The sequence below is a fragment of the Schistocerca americana genome, chromosome X (genome assembly GCF_021461395.2).
Source record: "Schistocerca americana isolate TAMUIC-IGC-003095 chromosome X, iqSchAmer2.1, whole genome shotgun sequence".
In the NCBI taxonomy this organism is placed as follows: Eukaryota; Metazoa; Arthropoda; class Insecta; order Orthoptera; family Acrididae; genus Schistocerca; species Schistocerca americana.
The window spans coordinates 120,793,031-120,813,358 of record NC_060130.1 but is presented as its reverse complement, the minus strand read 5'-3'; positions in this window follow the sequence as shown (position 1 = coordinate 120,813,358).

The window sequence follows — 20,328 nt, the reverse complement described above, 5'->3', positions numbered from 1 at the left end:
AGCAAAAAATAAAAACTGAGTGAACTGTAGAACGATGAACTTGAAGGGGTGTCATATGACGTCTGCGCAGATCAAATTCTGAGAACAATGACGAATGACGTGGAAGAAAAATGGGTCGGCAGTAAGTAGGAAATCCAAGTTCAGTACCCGGTTCGGCACAAATTTCCATCCCATTATACAGCTTACGGTTTTCCGTATTTGTAACTGCGAATACATTTCAAACAATTGCAGAGAAACTATTGTTGTTTAAAAATATTAGAATATGTCAAATTGTAAGTCTCACATTGCAGCCTGATGATGAGGAGGTTATCTTTTCATTATTGATCGTATTTATTTCGATACTTCAAAGTTAAATAACTCACTGCCTGTCGTTCGACGAATTTACGGTGCATTAAGAGTGTGAACTGTGATTACTAATCTGAGGGAAGCAGAAATTAGCAGTCCGATAACTTTACCATATTTCGAAATGCGTATCACCACATCGTTGAGAGATTAAATGGCACAGGGAATAAAGAACCAGCCGGGATTCGATCCCACAGCCCTCCGCTCTACCGCTAGACCAACACACTAGATACGTATTATATCCAAGAAGCGTTTTTCAGGCATTGCTGCTTTCTCGAGTTACGGCGACTGTTCGCTTGGTGACAATGGCATTGTTTTCACAACTCAATTTTAAATCATTATAATTCAGACAATTTGTATGAAATATTTATAAATTGTATGAGAAAACTTCAGTCGTGCATCAATGTATCTATCAGTAAAAATCAGATTAAAATCCCTACACCAGGTCCTGAGATTAGCTTGCATTCTCACGGACACGACCACGAGCAGGCCACTTTGTGTCATGCAGGAATGTGAAGTCAACGCCAGTATGGGAGACAAATGGAAGGGATAGTCGAAAACCATTGGTTAGTTCTACTTATGATGGAAATCCTTCCATACAATCTAACCCAATTAGCTGCGCGGGGTAGCCTACGGTGTTAGGCGCCTTGCCACGGTCCCGCGGCTTCACCCCGTCGGAGGTTCAAGTCCTCACTTGGGCATGGGTGTGTGTTGTCCTTAGCGCAAATTAGTTTATGTTAGATTAAGTAGTGTGTAAGCCTAGGGACCGATGACCTCAGCAATTTGGTCCCGTAGAACTTACCACCAATTAACCAAAATTTAAATCGTTTAGAAAACCGATGGCGGCTGACAAAACCATATGTTCTCCAATATTCGATTATTTAGCTCACCGAATAATTAAAAGTGACACACTGACCTCAGACTACTTCGAAATTGAAATTAAATTCAGAGCAACTGTTGCTCCAGAAAGTGAAGCAGCAATAAATATGACAGGGAGAATAAAATAAGCATCGTGGGTAGATCAAAAGATGTGGAAGCCTATTCCGAGAGTAATGTTATCGAAGTAATAAAAAACAATCCAAAGAAATATGCAATCAGTTCATCGGATGCAGAATATTCAAGAGCTGTTGTGACAAAGACAGCACGATGAGAGAACATTGCGCAAGGCAGTCACCCGATAAGTTCTGACAAGAAAATAGAATTCCTAATGAAGCATGTTTTGAAAACAAGGAAGGAAGAGAGCTGGACGGCATTTTGTAGGAATGTAGGTGGAGAAACTAACGTCAAAGAAACAAGGAGGTGAACGGGGTATTTGGACCACAGGATCTAGGCACTAACAAATGCAAAACGAAAGACTAGTGACTTACAGACGCATTCCCAGACAAAATAGCACTGCTCTCAGCAGCGTCAGAGCCTCTGAGTCATCCAGAAGAAGTATCAAACTATTTATTCGTTTTTTTTTATTTTTAAAGGAAGACCTGTCTACTATTTCAACCAATATAGCACCATTCGTGGACAATATTTACTGTGCAGTTAATTAGAAGCCACCAAGAACAGCTGTTGGAAATTTACAACAGAACAGCGTCATACCAATTATTTACCACATACTAAATTACGTAGATTCTTAAACGAATTCTGAAACCTGAAATGGATCATGCGTCTGTCTCCACCTATAAATACGTAGCACTCCCTTTGCGCATTATGAAAACTTTAGAACGATTAATTGAAAAACCGATCTAAATGATGGATCGAACCGTACAAAATACTGCCAGACTAACGTAATAGTTTTAGAAAATGTCGTTCCACATCAGATAATTTTACGCAACTACTACAAATATATAAAGATCTTTCTCTGAGAGACTGCATTTTCCAAAATGGTTCAAGTGGCTCTGAGTACTATGGGACTTAATTGCTGTGGTCATCAGTCCCCTGGAACTTAGAACTACTTAAACCTAACCAACCTAAGGACATCACACACATCCATGCCCGAGGCAGGATTCGAACCTGCGACCATAGCGGTCGCGCGGTTCCAAACTGTAGCGCCTAGAACCGCTCGGCCACCCCGGCCGGCACTGCACTGCATTTTACAGCCAAGTTTATGGACACTGAAGGGACTTGCGATTATGTTATCATTCACTTATTTTTGCAAAGAACGACAAAGACAGGCCTGTCCTACAGATCCGTTTGTGAAATTAAGAAATATTTGGTTAGAGAGAGTATTGTCTTCTGCTTACAAAATAAGGTGTGATACTATTTGCTTTGCGTAGTTAATCCCTCAGCTATTTACTGTTTACGCAGCGGACATGGCCGCCAGACTGGCTAATGTTCTCGGAGTAGCAGACGCTAGACCATTCGAGAACAGAATTCTGGCTGTAAATATTCTACTTCAAGTCACCAGCCAAACAGCACTTCGTGCACCAAATGTTCTTCCCTCTTGTTCATACTTATTTCACAGTTTACTCGACCTGGTTCCTGCATTGAACATTCTCTAACCAACTGGGTACGATATTACAGACTCGTGATATGCACTAGGTCTCCTTGGTGGCTCTTTGTTAGTACGCTAAACAAATTTCGATAGAAACACGTTGCGATCGGAAATCGGTTTAGTTTCACTAAGCCGAACGCGGCGTGGTCCACTTCATATTCAGTGGCCTGCGTGATGAATGTCGCACTGTAAACATGTTGGCCTGCATGGACCGTCCCATCTCCTTCCAGTGAAGTTCAGTCAGCACTCAACGGGCTAGAATGTTTTTCGACACTGTGCTCCCATAGCAGAAATATGTGCATGTAGTCTGATATGTAGGAGTGGAGTGATTTAGTATGCTAGCAATTCTAGTTGCACGTACCACAACTACAATCACTGGTCTAGGCATTGTGTACAAAGTACGTATCCGTAGGAAAGGATAGCACTATGACAAGAACAGATCATTCTGGAAACTTCGTACTAAATATTTGTAGGCAGCTGGCTAAGCAGGTCTCCCTAAACAAGCGGCCACCCACTTAGACCCAGGAAACGACTGCATGTGGGAGGCAAAACTGCACCAAAGATGTCACTAGGAATCAATAAGTCGAAGGGAAGTTGGTAACACTAGAACTAACTTTCTAAACAAAGATTCTAATCTTTGTTTACGAAGTGTGATGGTTTATTACGACATAGAAAGGAGTTTGTGACCAATGGAGACAGTGCTACAGGTTACCCCAAAGTTGTAACACAACACACAGATTCCCAAATACACGTAAATCAACGTGATGATAAAGTTTTAAGCTTCGAAACACGTTGTGGAAACAAATAAACGGTAATTAGTAACAATAAATCTGTTGTTTCATTCGATATCAATAACAGCCACGGTAAATCCTAGCCTAAAATGTTCGAATTTGACGTAATTATACAAAACAAGAAAGAGTTCACAGTGAAGTCTCTGTCTTTGAAGTGAGTAAGATACGTACCCCGGGTGGACTGTGAGCGACTGAAAACTGAATCACAATTACAAGAGTCAAAGTACTGGTCCACGAGGAACTGATTGTCTCTAGTTACGCATACACTGCGTTGGGGCAAAATACCAGAGAGCTGCAGGTGTGCACTGTAGAGGCCAAGTCTCGGCGTAGCTGGAGGACGACTGCCGGCGGCTCCACGTAGCATCGGAGGCCAAGATCGAAGGCAGGTACACTGACGTCACGGGAGGATTCCAGGAAAGCCTCTGACAGGAACCGCGGCAGCGGTCGGCGTAAGGCCCAGAGTTCGCCCTTGGAGAACTGACTATTCCTACGGCGCGTCACACTAAGTACTGTTGAGGCTCTAGGATAGGGTGAGATCTATTATCGAGCAAATGATTCTGCGAAGCTAGCAGGTCCGCTGCTGGAGTGTACCGCTGCCGCCTGTCGACGAGGCGTGTGCTCGGAACTGTAGTAGCCGGGTTCGCCATTGTAGCCGCCGGCGATTTTTGGCACAGGTCACCTGTGGTGCAGCTATGATTTGGTGGATAGCTACGAGCCTCTAATTAGGAGAATGCAATTAATTTCACTGATGGTGATTCCATTGGTAGAGGGTAGTATATCGTAATTACTGACATCCGGTGAGGCGGAGGGAAACGCTAATGTAACCATGGCTACAGAGGTATTTAAGTGATAGGCCTCAACGCTTGGAAATTTCCTGCAGTCATGCTGGATGGCAAGTTGAGGAGACGGAGCGGAAGTCTCCGCAGACCGGGGATTTTAGCTTTACTTGGGCGTCCTACCGAACACAGAGCAGACACCACAGTGGTTTGACAGTTTCGGTAAGTAGTTGTTGTAATCCATAGGAACAAACTGGCTTATGAATCAAGGGGTCCACTGTACTATCATTGACGTTTTCGCGAGCTCGAAAGTTTTCGACGGCAGACCAGTGTAAGCGTAAAATTTTAATCACATGTAAGAGACTATAATGGCAGAGTGCTTTTTACGTAGTAGAATGAAGCTGAATAAATTTTGTTGATCCAGGAAAAGTAAAGTGTTTCAAGAAATAAAATTTTACAACAGCTGCACTTTATTAAGAAATCCTCTTTAGAACATTACAGACTTCAAAATCAATAACCTGTATCTCTCTACCTGCTGGATCAGTGGGTGTCCACGTATATTATAATGTCACACGTAAAGCTGCAATGACATAAATAACATCATGTACAACAATCTAAAGAAAGTGCAGTATTCTACCGTTGCGCCACCTCTCTTGGTATGATCGTCTACAAGGGGCGATCAAAAGGTTTGCGTTTGAGGGCGTTGCTGCAACGTCCATGCAACGTAACGTCACCCCAATGGCGGTATGTAAACTCTACGGTAGGCAAGGGATTAGTGTGGCATTCGGGTCTTTCCAACGTGTGTGTAGTATATGAGGAAACGTGAACTATGGAGACGTTATTAGTAGCGTCCTGCCGAAATTTCGGCTTCGGCTTTGGCTACCTTCGGTAAAAAAATCCCACCTTCGGCCAAAATATGCAGAAGTTTTGGCCAAAGCCGAAGGTTTCTAGAAAGCGCCCAAACTGAAATAACTGTTGGAACTGTATATGCACAGTGGACACCCGCAACGCTTTCACGTATTTGGTGCGGACTGAATACACTGTGTTCCGTCGGCCGGCCGCCATCGGCAGTAAATATAAGTTCGTACGCGAATTAGATTATCTACTTTGGTGTTTTATCATACGATTTGTAAAATTTTTATCTGGCCGGAAAGAAGAGAAGATTTATTTTCCGGAAAGCACATAAAAAACCAAAAAACGTAAGTATTGTTTTACAATATTTATTAAGTTATTTACTTCTGAACAGCACTTCAACCGTTGTTTATATTTTAAAATGTGTTCTTAATGTTATGGGTTTAGAGACAAGTATGACCATACCTTGTAAAGTTTTGCTTGTTCCCCGGACTCCCTCAGTTATTCTCGGAGCTCGTCGGCAGAAACCGGAATGCTTCTTAACTTCATGCACAGCTGCCAACGAACGCGATTTGCAGTGTGCGATACTATAATGGACAGACGTTCAGTGCGCAGTGGACATGTGATTGCGGTTGACGTCTTAATGATTATATCCGTTCTGAGTATTTAACTATTTGCACGGTTTTTCAGTGTTTCATTCATTGAATAATTGAGTCTCAACAGGATTTACTTTTTCCTATATTTCATATTCATTGACATAAATATGTACCACATTTTATGTTTAACGCTTTCACGAAACCTTCTTTTTAATACTTCGCGCTGTTTACACCATAGCAAGCGAGAAACTTCGAAGCACAAACGGCGCGCGTGTTGTCAATTCTGTGAGAAAACCATTCACTTGTTACGCTACGGCCTTTCTTTTCACTGCGCCTGGCCACGTATCCTCCTCAGCTCATGTTACTAGAAAAACTTGACAAGGTATATTCGTTAGGTTTCCATGCGTGCGATATATCTCGAAGCTGGACATGTGCATTTCGATTGTTTCTAATCGCATCATATTCGCTTGTTACCGACAAAAATGGCAGAAAAGAAACAATATTTGAAAGACAGTGTGCGTCTTCTTTATGAAATTTCGTAAAAACAAATCTCAAAGAGAACCCTGTTTAACCTTTACCAGAACAAAATACATATTGCCGGCCGCGGTGGTCTAGCGGTTCTAGGCGCTCAGTCCGGAACCGCGTGACTGCTACGGTCGCAGGTTCGAATCCTGCCTCGGGCATGGATGTGTGTGATGTCCTTAGGTTAGTTAGGTTTAAGTAGTTCTAAGTTCTAGGGGACTGATGACCTCAGATGTTAAGTCCCATAGTGCTCAGAGCCATTTGAACCATTTTTTGAACAAAATACATATTAATATTTAAGCTGTTCCGATTTTACATACAGCCGGCTCTCGTTCCTCGCACCGGGATAAGGTTGATTATGCAAATATTTTGCGCGATATTTTTTTATTTTATTTTTTTATTTTCGACGTCTAATCTCAAGAAGGACTCTGCCTAATCCCTGCCAGAAAGTATACAGATCAGTATTCCAAATGCTACGACTATCGGGTGGCCGATGCTCGTTGTTCGCAGTCGATATTCACAGTTATTCGAGATAGATCGCACGCACAGGGGCGAGCACAGACGCACAAGAATTCCACAATTACTCGTTTTTATTTACACTTTCTTCGTTAGTTGTCTTTCAATTTAAGGTCAGAGATATTTATGACGTGATGTTGGCCCTGACAGTAAAAAAACAACGATTTGCGCCGCCTTTTGGGACCATAATTTTCTATTTATTGCGACATATGTTCGTCACTGTTTTGGAATCATCAGTAGGCACTATATTCTATTTAATTTCTGTAAACAAGTGCATTTTTATGTACTGGCTCCTCAAAATATTCTTGTGTCCCGTTACATTTATGTATTGGAAGGTTATGATCTTACGTCATTGTTCTCTTAAGGAATGAAGAGTTTTAGGTCCTAATATGGCAAGTCACCTGCCAAAAAAATTGTTAACTACTTATTTGGTTAGAAGAGGGCTTGTTTCTGACAAATACGTGTCGTTTTGCGTATTCTACTTCTCTATATACTTGAAGCACCAAAATACCAAATTCTGTTTTCCTTCATCTTTGGATACCTATATGGTTCTAATGGCTCTGAGCACTATGGGACTTAACATCTGAGGTCATCAGTCCCCTAGAACTTAGAACTACTTAAACCTAACTAACCTAAGGACATTACACACATCCATGCCCGAGGCAGGATTCGAACCTGCGACCGGATACCTATATGTTAAAGACCGTAGATGCCTGGATGTTAAACCTTTTTATTCAATCAGATCGTTTGAGCAGTAAGTGAAATTGCGTATTTGTTCGCCTGACATGTATTTTGTTTCAACATCGTTGGCTGCTGTTTGTCGAGAATTTTAGGACGAACAATAAATTCACAAGACATGCTGATACCTCCTGGCACAATGGACAGTCCGAAAAAGTAATAATATTAGAAATGATACTAGCAATAATAATACTGAATTAACGTTTCAAATCCCCCCGAAAATTTGTAATTTTAGAGGAATTGAAATAGCGTTCAAGATTTTCTGATTTTTGTTCTAGTAAGAACAACTTCGCCATTACAAATTACCTTGTCTTAATTAATCTGTATTTTAGTGTAAAATTTGCTAAGAGAAGTTGTGGAATATACATTTCGTAGACCACATTCACTGATGCGAAGTGAACATACGGAAATCCGTGTAATCGACAAATACGGCGGGAAGCACTGTGACCACCCAATCGGCCGACGATATCGGTCGACGTCTGTCGAAAATAATCTGACGACCGATGTTGGTTCCGTTGTGACGTTACCCTTTTACGTTCGTGGATTATTTATTTTTAATTAATCAAAAATTCATATTCTCGACCTCTGTGGCCTATTGGTCCGCGTTTCGAACTACTAAGGCGAGGGGTTTGCGGGTTCGAATCCCGTTGGTTAATGTGGGTGTGACGAGCACGAGCATTTATAACAACACAGGATTTTTCTACGTATGAAAGTATGTTTATGACCATGTCTAGTCGCGATAGTATACACTTCGGCTTAGTTTGGGGCCAGAGATGGTTGGAGCGATTGCTGAAAGGTTTATTTGTTTATTCTCTCTTCTTTCAGGTACATAATGGCTTCTGTGAGACTAAATCCCATCTGGGAATATTTTTGGAAAAACAATGATAAAGCAACTTGTAAAGTATGTAATAAATCACTGTCTCTTGGTAGTGCCTTACCAAAAAACAGAACATACAAATATTAAGAATCATTTGTCAAAACCATAAATTGGCAGCTTATTGTAATACAAATGAAAAACACCAGAGTTTGATCATAGAGAACGAGAGACATTTACGTCTTCGCAGGACTAAAATATAGTCAAACAATCTACTTCACCGGATATAATTGAGAAAAAAGTAGCTTTACCGTGGCCTGATAATCATCTTGTATCGTTATGAATCGATGAAAGTTTTATGGACCTCACTATCGTCGAAATGCTGCCATACAACGTTGTTGAAGGAGATGCATTTTGTAGGCTCAATTTGACTGACCCTGGTACTTCTTTCAGGCACAGGGAAAAGTCTGAGAAATATTTTAGAATGACTTTAATACCAGCGACGTACGAAAAAGTACAGTCGTATTTCTTTTAGAAAAGGCTGAATTAGTCAGCTTTATCATTGACATACGGAGTAATCGAGCAACGACGTGCTCACTGCTGAATTGCACAGCCCACTTCATTAAGAGCCCCAAAAGGCAAAAAGTTATACTAGCAGCCCCTGTCCAGGAACAAAATCATACAGGGTAGCATATTTCAGAGAAACTTAATTAAATTATTGCCGAATTTAGTTTAACAAATAAATTCCACATCTATATCTGCGAGAATGCTTTTAATATGCAAGCAGCCATGCGTTGTGGAAACTTTGCTTATATTGGATGCGTAGTTCATAAGCTGCAGCTAGTTATTCATGATGTTATATTGATAGACGCTGCTGTAATGGATATAATTAAAAATGTCGCCAAATTGTAGGACATTTTAAAAGAAGTGAATAAGCTTCCCGATATTTAAACAAGTGTCAAGAAGCAATCGACTTACCCAAACAAGTTTTGATTCTTGATGCCGAAACCCGCTGGAACAGCACTTATTTAATGTTGGAAAGACTCCTTGAACAAAAAACTGCTATCAATTTATACATGGCAGAACGCGTTGGGATAATAGTACCAACTGCAGAAGAAGGGGTGCAAATAAGCTACTGTATAACAGTACTTAAGTGCTTTCATCAAGCAACACTTAGTTTTTCAAGCGACTCTTCATCAGCATCTTTAATAATACCATTGCTCGTCATGCTTAACTGAAAATTGACCACAGAAGATGAAGATCTTGAAAATGTAAAAGTGCTCAAGAACCAGCTGTGCTAGTCTGTTTAAAGGACGTTCTCTTACGCACGAAATACTTCGCATTTACTGATTGTAACTCTAATACATCCCGCTTTTAAAACGAATTATTTGACTAGCGATAAAACGGAAAACACAAAGCCTGAAATATTATCATTTTTACGACAGAATGAGTCTCGGTCAAGTCAAGTAGCTCGTATGGACGTAGATGTTGATGAGTCTAGACCTTCCTGTTCAACGTCAGATGCAGATATCGAAAAATCATCCTCAAAACATGATGATTTATGGGATTCACATGCATTACCTGTCACAAGAGGTAACGAGTTGGATTTGGGACATCACTATCCTCCTTTCGAAGAACAGCTAACACGTTTTTTAAAAGAACCTTTGCTTTTGGGGAATGCTGACATTTATGAATATTGGGCTGCTAGTCCATATACTTGTATACGCCCCATCACACTTAAATGTTTATTTGCTCATCCTGCTATTGTTGTTAGTGAATAACTGTTCAGCGCAGCGGAACAGATAGATGCGGAGAGGCGATGTAACTTGATTGGTGAAAATATGGACAAGTTATTATTTTTAGCTTAGAACATAAGACTGTTTAACTTCGATTATTAATTCTTTTTCATTGATAGATATCAAAACGCTTTTTAAGTAAATAAATATTATAATTGACTTTATTTCAAAGCGTTGTTATTTCTGACTGGTTACAAGATAACTTTAATCATCTCGTTAAATTGTTTATATTATATTTAAAAATCATTATTTTATTCACATTTTCCCAATCTTGAATAGAATTTCTTGAGGCTATTAAACCCTCGGCTTTGGCTTCAGCTTCGGCCGCAGGTTAGGGCGATGGCCGATTAATTGGCTTCGGCTTCGGCGAGAAATTGACCTTTGGTCAGACATTAGTTATTACTAAATGCTTCCAAACTGGTCGAACGTGCTGCTCTTCTTTTCTTGGCTCTCGAAGGACAAACACCGGTAGACATCCATCTGAGAGTGAAGAATGTGTATGCGGCAGTCTGTCGAAATCGACCATTGTGGTATGGTTTAACAAGTTCCGTGTTGGTCTGGATTCGATACAAGATGGTGGTCGATCTGGAATGACAAGCTTATGAAGTTACGCCAGTTCAAGAGGGATCTACTGGGGCACCCGCCCTGCGGTCTTGACGACTCCGCATGCGATTATAACGTCTTCGGTCCCTTGAAAAAGGCATTGAAACGTCGACGATTCCTGTCGGAAGTGGATTTACAGTACGCAGTAACGGAATTCTTCACGCAACAGGACACGGCGTTTTACCAAATGCGTATTTTTAACCTGGAGTGTCGATAGGATCATTGTTTCAGAGCTCATCGCGATTCTCCCTGATTAGCATACAAATTCTGGACTATACGGCATTCTAACTGAAGCTTTTTGATCGCCCCTTACATAAAATATTAAATTTGTCGTACCAGTAAAGACCACAAGAACATATGGCACCTTAGACTAAGTATACGCTTGTTCGCTTGTTTCCTTTGGCACATGAGTCCGTGTAACAGCAAAGCGACAGCACGTAAGGGAAGACAAATTTGCCTGCCGCGGTGGCCGAGTGGTTCTAGGCGCTTCAGTCCGGAACCACGTGAGTGCTACGGTCGCAGGTTCGAATCCTGCCTCGGGCATGGATGTGTGTGATGTCCTTAGGCTAGTTAGGTTTAAGTAGTTCTAAGTTCTAGGGGACTGATGATCTCCGATGTTAAGTACCATAGTGCTCAGAGCCATTTGAACCATTTTGAAGGCAAATTCAAACAAGGGATTTTCAGTACACTCTTCTAGTCTAAAACAAGCGCTAAAACAACATACCTGAATTACCATGTGTCTAGATACAAAGTGATGGTTCAAATGGCTCTGAGCACTATGGGACTTAACATCTGAGGTCATCAGTTCCCTAGAAGTTAGAACTACTTAAACCTAACTAACCGAAGGACATCACACACATCCATGCCCGAGGCAGGATTCGAACCTGCGACCGTAGCGTTCAAGCGGTTCCAGACTGAAGCGCCTAGAACCGCTAGGTCAGACAGCCGGCGTACAAAGTGAAAGATTACTTCTGTCACCATACTATGAAGTAGACAAAAGGTGTCGTGGGTATTCTATACTTCTTTATTTGCTGGGCATATTCATTGTACAGGTTAAGATGTGCTCAGAATAATGGAGATGATGTGAAATTTTTTAGCACATGTCATCGGATTAATAGGAAATTGCTGAAATAGCAGCAATTTCTCTTTCATCCGGGAAAAAAACAGTGTTCCCTGCCTTTATCAGAAATCCTGCGTCCACGGTTGTAAGGTGGAAATTCGTTAACGTATTTGCACTCACTATCGCAGTGGAATTACTCACGTGTAACCATCACATCTACGCTCACGTCACAGTGAGCTACACTTCCGACTGGTATGTTACATGAAAACGGTCACACAAGGTTACGCATTCAGCCATGATCGGCCATTGATAGGTGAAATATCACAGAATATCAACACTGTTAATGACAGAAATAATAGTAAGCTGAAGACAAGGGTAGTGTAGATAAAGTAGGCTATCAGTATATTCTAGGAAATATTCTGTTTTCACCATCACAATAATTTACTCCTTCCATGTTTTACTTAGAGCGATAACGGCAAATTCTGGAACTGTTTAATAATAAATACGTTTCCAATTACTTCTTTGAATGTGCTGAAAATCTTATTTGAATAGCCAGTCACTTAACTTATTATTGGCTCGCTATTTAATATCGCAGCAATAAATAAAATGGAACGCAGAAACATATACAGCTATTCTAGAAGAGTCTCGCTATTTTCTCCTACGTTTTGGCTACTGCTAATAGGAGCACAAGTTAAAAATCTATTGAATTTGGATTTTACCTTATGGTTAAAACTTTATTCCTTGTTACGTTACGACAGTACCACAAAGAAAAGTTATATCTACGAAATGCACCCAAGTTGAGCTGAATACCGTGATACTCGTCAAGGTAAACGTGAGCTGTTCTGGTGAAGGATCATTCCTCTCAATCCTGCTCCAAATAAGGCATACAAATTTAACCGATCAGATTGGTATGTGCTGCATAGTATTCCGAAATAAGAGTAGCGTGCAGCCGCAGTGTAAACTACGTTGCATAGATGCGTGCCTGTGACTGGTCGGTATTGATCAGGCTTCCTCTGGCTTATCATTAACTCGTTCGCGTGACAAGTATGGACTCAACTTTCTTCGCAAAATCCGACAGAAACGAATGATTTTCGTGTACTAGATTGTAATCTATATTGTAACCCCTGCAGCTCATAACCGTAACTATCAAATTTCTGTGTCATCTTCAGTCATACAAACAATATATTTCATATTTGAATGTAAATGAAACATAATTCGTCGTTTTTAATGAAGTTTTAACGAATTTAAAAGTTGAGGATAACGTCGTTAACAATATAATAATTATTAATAACTTGCTGCATTTTAAAGATAAGACTGTAGATACATTTAAGGCTGTAGCACTACTATCTGTCGATTTGCTCAATAACATTTCCACTAGAATGAACAGTTAACGCCTTACAAAAGCCCAATAATCCTAAATCGACTAAGACCTCAGTTGCAATTGTGAACTGTTCTCCGCCAACATGGTCCAGTTCCGTATTAGAGACTTTAAATGTTTCTGCTTTTCTACCTCGAGGTATTTTCGTAGAGACGGATGCCATCGATACCATTTCTACAGCATAATGCGACATGCTTGTCTCTCCACTCCACGCACTAGCTCTTTCATGCTGTAATGCTCGGCAGAGCTTACCCTGTACTGCTACTAGTCATTTTCTTTCCTGTTCCACTCGCAGTTGCAGACTGTCTGTATGCCTCCGAGCACGTCATAATTTCTCTTGTCTTCACGGTCCTTACGTGAAATGTAATTTGGCGGCAGTGGGATCGTTCTGCACTCACCTGCAAATGCCTGATCTCTAAACTTGATTGTGTTTCCAAGTTCATTAAGCACCGCCGTAACATTCGCATGTCGATCGAATCTACAGGTAACAAAATCTAGCAGCACGCTTTTGATTTGCTTCGATGTCTACCTTTAAGCCGACCTGGTGGGGATCCCAAACAATACAGCAGTAGACAAGAATGAGTCGCACTACTGTTTTATTCGCAGCCTCCTTCGTAGATCAGCTATACTTTTGTATAACTAAACCTAAGACGACTATTTGCCCTCCCTACTATCGTTCTTCCGTGCTCATTTCACTTCATATCGCTTTGAAACGTTACACCTACATAGTTAATGGACGTGACTCTGTCTAGCATCACGGCATAAAAGCTGTATTCGAACGCACATGACTTTTTTCCTCCCCATCTTTTCTACATTTAGAGCAAGTTGCCATTCATCACACCAAACATAAATTCTAAGTCATCCCGTAGCCTTCAACAGTCACTCAACGACGATTCTTCTCCGTATACTACAGTGTCATCAGCAAACAGTCGCAGTTAGCTGCTCGCCGTGTCCGTCACATCATTTACGTGTGTAGGGAGTATGAGTGGGCCTATCTCACTTCTCTGGAGCCCTCCTGATCATACCCTTCTCTCTGATGAACACACGCGGTTTATGACAACGTACTGGGTTTTATTGCTTAAGAAGCCTTCGGGAAATATGCTCCTCTACGGACTGAATGCAGTTCGAGGTATTAATCTTTGTGCCATCTCACTCTGTACGAAAAGCGTAGATATGAATTGCAAAAGGGAGCAATAAGTACACAGGTTACCAGGAATGTAACAGTTACAAACATCTCCATTTCAGGAATTGTGCTCTAAAGCACTGATTGTTTTACTATAATGGCGAATCACGGAAACAGTATTGTTCTCGAAGGGGCCTGAGACCAAATGTTGGTCCTACTGTCTCAGTTTTCAAGTTCAGCGTAACTTTTATTACGAGTCACACCAAACATACAAAGACATTATTTTTCTTAGTACCAATAACATTCGTCTTTTAATCTTGTGGGGCTGTGATTAATTACAACTGCAAAAAAATGGTTCAAATGGCTCTGAGCACTATGGGACTCAACTGCTGTGGTCATAAGTCCCCTAGAACTTAGAACTACTTAAACCTAACTAACCTAAGGACATCACACACATCCATGCCCGAGGCAGGATTCGAACCTGCGACCGTAGCGGTCGTGCGGTTCCAGACTGTAGCGCCTGTAACCGCTCGGCCACTCCGGCCGGCCAATTACAACTGCACCACATTTGGCTACCACATGACACTAGTGTGGTTCTCGTATTGTTCTCCAATATTAGGTATTTTAACTGTGACTCTATCTCCTTAGAGAGAAGAGCTTTCGTTAGACTTCGTCGTACGTCCATGTTATGAGACCGATCAAAATATTCCAGCCTTATGTGTCACTGTATTGCATACGCTACTGACTGAAGTACCATAAAGGACACTATTGGAAAAAAGTAACGTCTGCGTGATGTGGCTTTTTAAATCAACGCTTCTTTGCCTTTTAACATACATCTTCTCACGGGTATAAAACGCATTGCTCACTGCTGCAGTTGCAGTCTACCGTCTCTAACCGACTCGTGTGGTCTCTCCTCAGCTGGTGGTGGCAAAAATTTTCATTGAAAATATGGGCAGAAACGCAAGGGCAGACAGTTCTGTACGCTTGTAGCCCATAACAGTATGCCTCAAAATCTTAAATAAAAATGCAAACGTCTCTGGCATGGCTCATGGAATGTGAGCATGTGTTAGTGGTTCTCTGTACTTCGCACAGAGCTAATCCAACCAGTTCGCCTGCTTAAGTGTTGTACGAGAGGAGTAGGCGATGTTCCTGGTTGCGTTGCGCTCTCTCTCTCTACCTTTTAGTTTCATAATCAACCCTAACGATACAAACACGTCACTATACTCTACATGCACGCATTACTTTAACCAGCACGAAATAGTGATAGTTAATGCACCTGACAAGCAAACTCAACTGGAAAAGTTATCAGCAGGGCACGGCACGTGAAAGTAGTAAAAACAATATGTGTTGAGGAATATCGCAAAAAGAGGCCCGGAATTTGTTGACACTAAAGCAACAATTAACATTTGTGGCCATAAAGTCTTATACACAATAAAAGACACATATAAGACAAAAGAATAGGCACTCCCGGCAGACATGACGCTAGCATCACCACTATCCCTCAGTTCGGCGGTGAAGAGAGGCCACATGTTTCTTCAGCTAAGCCACATGCACTTGATGCTAATTACTGATGACTAACTGCTACGTTTCATCCGCCGTTCAAAATACTCCTAGATATACTGATCAGTCAGAACTTTATGACCACCAACCTATTAGTCGGTATGTCCACTTCTGGTACGGATAACAAAGACGACAAGTCGTGGCACGGGAGCACTGAGGTCTTGGTAGGTCGCTGGAGGGATTGGCACTACATCTGCACACACAAGTCACCTCATTCCCGCGAATTCCGCGGACGGGGGTGGGGGGTCCGTGAGCTCTGACAACACGTTCAGTCACATCCCAGATGTCTTCGATCTGGCTCAGATCTAGAGAGTTGGGGGAGCCATCACATTAATTGGAACTCGATACTGAGTTCCTCGAAGCACTCAATGATACTCCTCGCCTTGTGGAAAAATGCCACTGCTGGCGGGAAATATGATCGTCATGAAGGAGTGTACGAGGTCTGAAACCAGAGTCCGATACTCCCTGCCAGTCATGCAAGAGCTCCACTAGACCCGTGGATGCCCACTCGATTGTTCCCAGAGCATAATGGACACACTTGTCTCCGTCTCGCAGTGCAGGTGTCAAGGAGCTGTTTCCCTGGAAGACGACGGATTCGCGCCCTCCCATCGGCATGATGAAGAAGGTATCTTGACTCATGAGACCAAGAAACGCTCTGCCACTCCGCCAACGTCCAGTGCCGAGGGTCACGTGCCTATTTCAGTCGTAGGTGCCAACTTGGTCGTGTTAAAATTGACTCATGCATGGGTCGTCACTGCAGAGGTCCATCGTTAGGAGTGTTCAATGAAAAGTATGTTCAGACACTCTTCCCAGCATTAAAGTCTGTAGTTAATTCCACAACTGTTCGCCGCCTGTCCTATTTTACCAGTCTGCCCAACCTACAACCTCCGCCATCCGTAAGGAGGCGTGGCCGCCCAACCCAACGATGTCTGGACGTGGTTCACTTTGGATTCGCCACGTGTTGAAGACACTCACTGCAGCACTCCTCGAACACCCGACATCTCCGGCAGTTTCCGAAATGCTCGTGCCGAGCCTCCGGGACGTCACAACCTCCTCTCGGTCAAACTAAGATACACTACTGGCCATTAAAATTGCTACACCACGAAGATGACGTGGACAGATGCGAAATTTAACCGACAGGAAGAAGATGCTGTGATATGCAAATGATTAGTTTTTCAGAGCATTCACACAAGATTGGCGCCGGTGGCGACACCTACAACGTGCTGACATGAGGAAAGTTTCCAACCGGTTTTTCATACATAAACAGCAGTTGACCGGTGTTACCTGGTGAAACATTATTGTGATGCCTCGTGTAAGGAGGAGAAATGCGTACCATCACGTTTCCGACTTTGATAAAGGTCGGATTGTAGCCTATCGCGATTGCGGTTTATCGTATCGCGACATTGCTGCTCGCATTTGTGGTGTCACCGCCAGACACCACACTTGCTAGGCGGTAGCCTTTAAATCGGCCGCGGTCCGTTAGTATACGTCGGACCCGCTTGTCGCCACTATCAGTGATTGCAGACCGAGCACCGCCACACGGCAGGTCTAGTCTAGAGAGACTCCCTAGCACTCGCCCCAGTTGGACAGCCGAGTTTGCTAGCAATGGTTCACTGACTACATACGCTCTCAATTGCAGAGACGACAGTTTAGCATAGCCTTCAGCTACATCATTTGCTGCGACCTAGCAAGGCGCCATATTCAGTTACTATTGTTATTGATATTGTGAATCATGTACCTTCAAGAGCGACGTTCACCATTAATGGATTAAAGTTAAGTATCAAACTCATTTCGTCCACTTTCTGAATTCTAATTGCTGTCATGTTCCAGACCTCACGTCAGTATAGTCCTTCCGTCCTCGCACCAGCTTGCGTGAGCTAAAACGCGTGCATTTCGGCCTCCTCTAGTAACACGGTGTTGGCTCATTCAGCCAACAAAACAGCATTGGTCGAGATCCAATGACTGTTAGCAGAATATGGAATCGGTGGGTTCAGGAGGGTAATAAGGAACTCCGTGCTGGATCCCAACGGCCTCGTATCATTAGCAGTCGAGATGACAGGCATATTATCCGCATGCAGAATGAGATATTCACTCTGCAGCGGAGTGTGCGCTGATATGAAACTTCCTGGTAGATTAAAACTGTGTACCGGGCCGAGACTCGAACTCGGAACCTTTACCTTTGCGGGCAAGAGCTCTACCTCCGACATCTGTAAGGAGGCGTGGCCGCCCAAACCAATGATGTCTGCACGTGGTATCACTTTGGATTCGCCATGTGCTGAAGACACTCACTGCAGCACTCCTCGAACACCCGACATCTCCAGTGGTTTCACGTGTTGGTAGAGCACTTGCTCGCGAAAGGCATAGGTCCCGAGTTCGAGTCTCGATCCGGAACACAGTTTTAATCTGCCAGGAAGTTTCGTATCAGCGAACACTCCACTGCAGAATGAAAATCTCATTCTGGAAACATCCCCCAGGCTGTGGCTAAGCCATGTCTCCGCAATATCCTTTCTTTCAGGCGTGCTAGTTCTACCAGGTTCGCAGGAGAGCTTCTGTAAACTTTCGAAGGTAGGAGACGAGGTACTGGCAGTTGTAAAGCTGTGAGGACGGGGCGTGAGTCGTGTTCGGGTAGCTCAGGTGGTAGAGCACTTGCCCGCGAAAGGCATGGGTCCCGAGTTCGAGTCTTGGTCCGTCACACAGTTTTAATCTGCCAGGAAGTTTTGTGGTGTCACAGCCAGACACCACACTTGCTAGGTGGTGGCCTTTAAATCGGCCGCGGTCCATTAGTATATGTCGGACCCGCGTGTCGCCACTATCAGTGATTGCAGACCGAGCGCCACCACACGGCAGGTCTAGAGAGACTTACTAGCACTCGCCCCAGTTGTACAGCCGACTTTGCTAGGAAAGGTTCACTGAGGATTACGCTCTCAATTGCCGAGACGATAGTTAGCATAGCCTTCAGCTAAATCAATTGCTACGACCTAGCAAGGCGCCATTTATCCTTTGCTGTGTATCTAATGAAGCATGTACAGTAACAAGACCAATGTTCACCAATTGTGGATTAAAGTTAAGTATTCCAGCAGCTACGTACTTTTCTTTATAGCATTCATTACGTATCCTGTTTCAGACCTCACGCCAGCCTGCGTGAGTTTAAGCGCGTGCCTTTCGGTTACCCGTCACTGTGGTTTGGCTGTCTTGCCAGTCCACAACAATTTTGGCGACTCGGATACAAACGGTCGTCTTGCTCTAATTTACTTGTGTCATGGCTTCGCCACAATCTCCAGATGTACTGTCCGAATTTTATCGCTTGCAGAATCAGCAGACGTAGGCGTTATTGGATGCCCTTGGACAGCTCGTCCAGGGTCAACGTGCCCTGCAATACGATGCGGCGGCCGCCGCTCCACCGCTCCCGCAGCCACAACATGCAGTTGCACCACCTTTTCGACACTTCAATGCGGCGATGGAAAGCTGGACGGAGTGGTCACGCCAATTTGGATTTCATCTCGCCGCCTACAGAATTCAAGGTAACGAGCGGGAGCCTCATTTATTGGCGTGTGTAGGGGTGCAAACGTACCGTGTGATGGTGAAATTATTTCCCCGCCGCGACGTAGCAACTCTGTCCTACGAAGAAATTTTGTCTGCATTAGATGCCTATTTCAGGGAATCAGTTAATGTAGTTGCAAAACGGCATACGTTCTTTCGTACAAAACGTACGGCCGGTCAGACTAATAGGGAGTGGGTTGCAACATTGCAAGGCCTTACAAGGGATTGTGCTTTTGAGTGTGAATGTGGACTCCCTTATTCAGATACTATGGTACGCGATGCAATTGCACAGAACGTTTCTGATGTTCGTACACAGGAGCAAATTTTGAGACTAGTCAATCCCTCCCTTCGACAAGTGATAGACATATTGGATAGGCAAGACACACTTGACTTTGCTCAGGAGTCATTTGAAACTTCGCCAGCTGTGTGTCGCATTACCCGGCCCGCCGGGCGAGCTGCACGGAACTGTAAACAGCCCTCGCGCACGTCCGCGCAGCCACGTGTCCCGCGTCAGCATGCAAATGCAGTACTAAAGTCATGCCCGCAGTGTGTTACTAGACATTCGCGTGAGAATTGCCCGTCACGCCAAGCTATTTGCTTTTTCTGTATTAAAAAAGGACATGTTACAAGTGTTTGCCAGAAAAAGCTCAGATCGGACACTCAAAACCATTCCAGGCCCTTTGCTTCGCGCCGGAATCGAACCAAGAATACTCCGGCTCGTGAACCTTCGCCCATGGACATTCATGTAGTTAATTCCACTCCGCCCAGTGCCACTCTCTCTAACAGTGACTGTGTTCGTCCCACAAAGAGTGTGCGTCGACATCGACGGAAATCAC